The sequence below is a fragment of the Salvelinus sp. IW2-2015 genome, unplaced genomic scaffold (genome assembly GCF_002910315.2).
Source record: "Salvelinus sp. IW2-2015 unplaced genomic scaffold, ASM291031v2 Un_scaffold6403, whole genome shotgun sequence".
Taxonomy (NCBI): Eukaryota; Metazoa; Chordata; class Actinopteri; order Salmoniformes; family Salmonidae; genus Salvelinus; species Salvelinus sp. IW2-2015.
In genome coordinates, this window is record NW_019947665.1 from 15,161 (window position 1) to 20,511 (window position 5,351).

Genomic DNA, 5,351 nt, shown 5'->3' on the forward strand with positions numbered 1-5,351 from the left:
GGATGGAGATGGGGATTTGGACTGGTTTGAATTAATTCTCCATACTGGCCAAGTATTATGACGGCGATTCTCACCCAACCATTTAATTCATACATTGTTGTGCCCCTGACCTGAGAGATTGGAAGTTCAATATGTACCTAGATGTAGAAGGCTAATGTTCACTAGCTGAATCATCGTTGCCCATAAACTGAGTCACTTACAGAAACTGTTTGATGACTCTGCTGTAGTCAGCTGTTTGATGAGAGGAGACTCTGCTGTAGTCAGCTGTGTGATGAGAGGAGACTCTGCTCGAGTCAGCTGTGTGATGAGAGGAGACTCTGCTCTAGTCAGCTGTGTGATGAGAGGAGACTCTGCTATAGTCAGCTGTGTGATGAGAGGAGACTCTGCTATTAGTCAGCTGTGTGATGAGAGGAGACTCTGCTCATCACAGGGATATAACAGAGTCCTTTGTGAAATGGTGTGAGGCCAATTACTTGGACCTGAATGTACTGAAGACCAAGGAGCGAGTGGTAGATTTGAGGAAAAATGTTAGATATTTTTAATCCCATTTCTATTAATTGTGAAGAMATTGMAACTGTTGACTCTTATAAGTATTTGGGCGTAATAGTGGACAGCAAACTGAACTGGAAGTTGAATTCCCAACAGTGTCGACTAAAAAACCCAATCCAGACTACATTATAAGGATGCTTACATCATTGTTACGTGTCCTGTCCTTGTAAGTCATTGATGATGCATGCTGTGATTAAAAATAAAAATCCCCAAATCGGGATTAATAAAGGTATACTCCACTGATGAAGTTAGGCAAGCAATTCAATGGATATCAATCAACACTGAGGTAATATGTAGGCTAGAAGAATATGTTGATGCTGTATTGGGTGCAGATGACTGAACTGCTCACCTTTGTGTCTGTGTCTGCAGGTATACAGACGAGGAGGCATACAACGGTATGTCAATTGGTATTGGTATGTTATYCAGATCACATGTATCATCGTCCTCCCMTACCTCTTCWATGAATATCCCATAGGCCTCATTATGAACAAGGTGTGTGTATGAAAACCATTATCAAAATAGTTTTTTTCATTCCCGTTCACCACAAAAACCAAGGTATGAATACTGTCGTGTGTATGTTTTGTTAATCATCTGTATAATTACTAATTTAAAAAAAAAAATCATAGACTTTACCCTCCCTACACCTCTGATGAATATAACAGGAAACCTGTTCCAACACTGCTAAATCATTCTGTCTGTGGATACGGAGAACATCAACACATTAACATCAACAGGCCAGAGGATACAGCGCATTTGGAAAGTATTCAGACCCCTCGACTTTTTCCACATTTTGTTACGTTACAGCCTTACAGGCTGACTACACCGCTCGCGTTGCAAAATACATTTAGAAATCTATATTATTCAGTTAATTGCGACCACACTGCTCGCGCGCACCAACGAGAGTCTGCGTTGCCAAGGGCTAAAATAGAAGTCAGTTCTATTTCTGACGTAGATCGCACTGCAAGTCCTGCCTCTCCCATCTCCTCATTGGTTTCTAGAAGCAGGTACCCACGTGCCATCTCCTCATTGGTTATACCCACGTGGGTGACTGAAAGACAAACGAGGTCAGTGGCGATAATGCACCTAATTTATGAAAGTTGCCAATCGCAGTATAAAGTCAAGAGAAGGAAAAGCCTGGAAGGACGAGAGATGACTAGAAACGATTCGGTTGACCGTTTTATGTGTGGATTAATTGGTGGAGTAGAGGACCTTGGGCATTCCAGGTAAAATAACAACTCAATGTTTATATCCCAGGACAAATTAGCTAGCAACAGCAAGCTAGCTAAAAGGACAAATTAGCTAGCAAGTGCAAGCTAGCTAGCTAAATTGCCATAAAGGTTTAATGCTTTTCGACCTGTCCCCAAATTAATATAAATGGTTCAGAGTTTGTTTTGATATTTTAACCGTGTTACATGGGACCCAAACCGGCTGCATGCGTGCGCTATCATGCGCCATCGTGCATATATGTATTTTGTCCCCCCAAACCAAACGCGATCACGACACGCAGGTTAAAATATCAAAACAAACTCTGAACCAATGACATTAATTTGGGGACAGGTCGAAAAGCATTAAACCTTTATGGCAATTTAGCTAGCTAGCTTGCACTTGCTAACTAATTTGTCCTATTTAGCTAGCTTGCTGTTGCTAGCAAATTTGTCCTGGAATATAGACATTGAGTTGTTATTTTACATGAAATGCACAAGGTCCTCTACTCCGACAACTAAACGGTCAAATGAATCGTTTCTAGTCATCTCTCCTCCATCCAGGCTTTTTCTTCTCTTGACTTTATATTGCGATTGGCAACTTTCATAAATTAGGTGCATTATCGCCACTGACCTCGTTCAACTTTCAGTCACCCACGTAGGTATAACCAATGAGGAGATGGCACGTGGGTACCTGCTTCTATAAACCAATGAGGAGATGGGAGAGGCAGGACTTGCAGTGCGAACCGCATCAGAAATAGAACTGACTTCTATTTTAGCCCTTGGCAACGCAGACGCTCATTGGCGCAATAATTGAATAATATAGATTTCTAAATTGATTTTGCAACGCAAGCGGTGTAGTCAGCCTGTTATTCTAAAATGTATACAATACATTTTTATCCTCATCAATCTACACACAACACCCCATAACGACAAAGAGAAAACACGTTTTTAGAAATAAAAAACAGATATACCTTATTTACATAAGTATTCAGACACTTTGCTATGAGACTCGAAATTGAGCTCAGGTGCATCCTGTTTCCATTGATCATCCTTGAGATGTTTCTACAACTTGATTGGAGTCCACCTGTGGTAAATTCAATTGATTGGACATGATTTGGAAAGGCACACACCTGTCTATATAAGGTCCGACAGTTGACAGTGCATATCAGAGCAAAAACCAAAACATGAGGTCGAAGGAATTGTCCGTAGAGCTCCGAGACAGGATGGTGTCGAGGCACAGATCTGGGGAAGGATACCAAAAAATGTCTGCAGCAAACCAGTCAATCACGCCAGTCAATCACGCCAGTCAATCACGCCAGTCAATCACGCCAGTCAATCACGCCAGTCAATCACGCCAGTCAATTCTAGGGTTAAAATGATCAAGGTACTATCAAGTTATAGGGGAGTTAAAAGATTTGGAGCTTTGTAATTTGAAAGATTGATATCAAACAGCCCGATACCCGATCAAACAAACAACGTTATAAAAATGAGACAAAGATCATGATAGTCAGTATTTGAAATAAATCTATTTTTTTCCAGAACCAAATACTGTATTACAATATACATTTACTACAAATTCCATGTTTTATTTTTACACACACATATCAGAATGATATTACTATTGGTTCACACCCGATACATTGTCAGTGTGATATACTGTCCATTGTCCATGGGAGGCCAGATCACTATCAGAATCTGTCCCCATCTCTATCTGGGTAAAATCCTCACACTCTGTGTGTGTAGCTGTCTAAGTTAAGTCCCAAATGGCACCCTATTCCCTATATAGTGCACTACTTTTGACCAGGCCCTATAGGGAATAGGGTGCCATTTCAGACACTTGGCACCCTATTCCCTACATAGAGCTATTGGCCCTGGTCAAAAGTAGTGCAGGAATAGTGCACCCTATTCCCTACATAGAGCTATGGGCCCTGGTCAAAAGTAGTGCAGGAATAGTGCACCCTATTCCCTACATAGAGCTCTTGGCCCTGGTCAAAAGTAGTGCAGGAATCGGGTGCCACAGTGGCTGCTATTGGAGACATAGTCATTTCACTCCCTGTATGATATCAAAGCCGTACATACAGAACCCAGTGATGGTTATCTTTCGTGACTCTAAAAATCCTTTCTCTATCGTCCATGGCTGGTTTACTGTTGGTGATCACCTGCATATTGATCTCCCACAGCGTTAATCTCCCGTAGCGTTGATCTCCGTAGCGTTGATCTCCGTAGCGTTAATCACTACTACATAGATATATAGATAGATAGAACAGGACTGGACACGCTACTCTCCTGTACACTACACATAGATATATATATAGATAGACAGGACTGGGACACGCTACTCTCTGGATTCACATACTACATAATATTATATAGAATAGACAGGACTGGGACACACTACTCTCCTGTATCACTACTACATAGATATATATATAGATAGATAGGACTGGGACCATCTACTCTCCTGTATCACTACTACATAGATATATAGATAGACAGACTGGGACCATCTACTCTCCTGTATCACTACTACATAGAGATATATATATAGATAGATAGGCTCCTGTTTTAAATTCTACATCGAAGGAAGAACCGATGCAGTGTGCCTCGGTGTCACGGGAAAACTTCTCAAATCTGATCGCTGCACAGACGCACCTTTCACCTGTGCTGCGGCGTACAGACATTAACACTATATAGATCAACGCTATGGGAGATTAACGCTATGGGAGATTAACGCTACGGAGATTAACGCTACGGAGAGCAACGCTACGGAGATTAACGCTACGGGAAATAAAGATAACGCTACGGGGATAACGCTAACGGGGAGATTAACGCTACGGGAGACTCAACGCTACGGAGATCAACGCTACGGAATTAACGCTACGCGAGATTAACGCTACGGGAGATTAACGCTACGGGAGAATCAACCTACAGCAAGGAAGCCAAACGCTACAGAGATAACCTACGGAAGATAACGCTACGGGAGATCAACCTACGGAATAACGCTACGGAGATTAACGCTACGAGATTAACGCACGGAGTAGCTACGGAGATTAACGCTACGGGAGATAACGCTACGGGAGATTTAACGCTACGGAGATCAACGCTACGGAAGATCAACGCTACGAGAGAGCAACGCTACAGGAGATAACGCTACGGGAGATCAACGCTACGGAGATCAACGCTACGGAGAGCAACGCTACAGGAGATTAGTCACTACGGGAGATCAACGCTACGGGAGATCAACCGCTACGGGAGATTAACGCTACGGAGATTAACGCTACGGAGATTTAACAGCTACGGAGATTAACGCTACGGGAGATTAACGACTACGGGAGATCAACGCTACGGGAGATTAACGCTACGGGAGATTAACGTACGGGAGATCAACGCTAGGGAGATCACGCTACGGGAGATTAACGCTACGGGAGATCAAGCGCTACGGGAGGAGATCAACGCTACGGGAGATTAACGCTACGGAGATTAACGCAATTACGCGGGAGATAACGCTACGGGAGATCAAACGCTACGAGAAGCAACGCTACGGGAGATCTAACGCTACGGAGATTAACGCTACGGGATCAAACCTATGCGGAGATC

General features: G+C 42.9%; 1 long non-coding RNA gene across 4 annotated transcripts; it reads right to left on the minus strand.

Annotated features, from left to right (window-relative positions):
- Positions 1–4,446: 4,446 nt before the first annotated feature.
- On the minus strand, positions 4,447–5,149 carry LOC139026936 (uncharacterized). 4 transcript variants are annotated; one of them, XR_011478927.1, is made up of 4 exons: positions 5,082–5,149; positions 4,969–5,000; positions 4,631–4,679; positions 4,452–4,517 (listed from the first exon to the last, which is right to left on the minus strand). It is a non-coding gene; the product is annotated as an uncharacterized lncRNA (long non-coding RNA). The 4 variants fall into 4 exon arrangements; XR_011478930.1 differs by having other exon boundaries at positions 4,969–5,048; positions 5,082–5,146; XR_011478929.1 differs by lacking the exon at positions 4,631–4,679 and having other exon boundaries at positions 4,447–4,502; positions 4,904–5,000.
- Between the last annotated feature and the right edge of the window lie 202 nt (positions 5,150–5,351).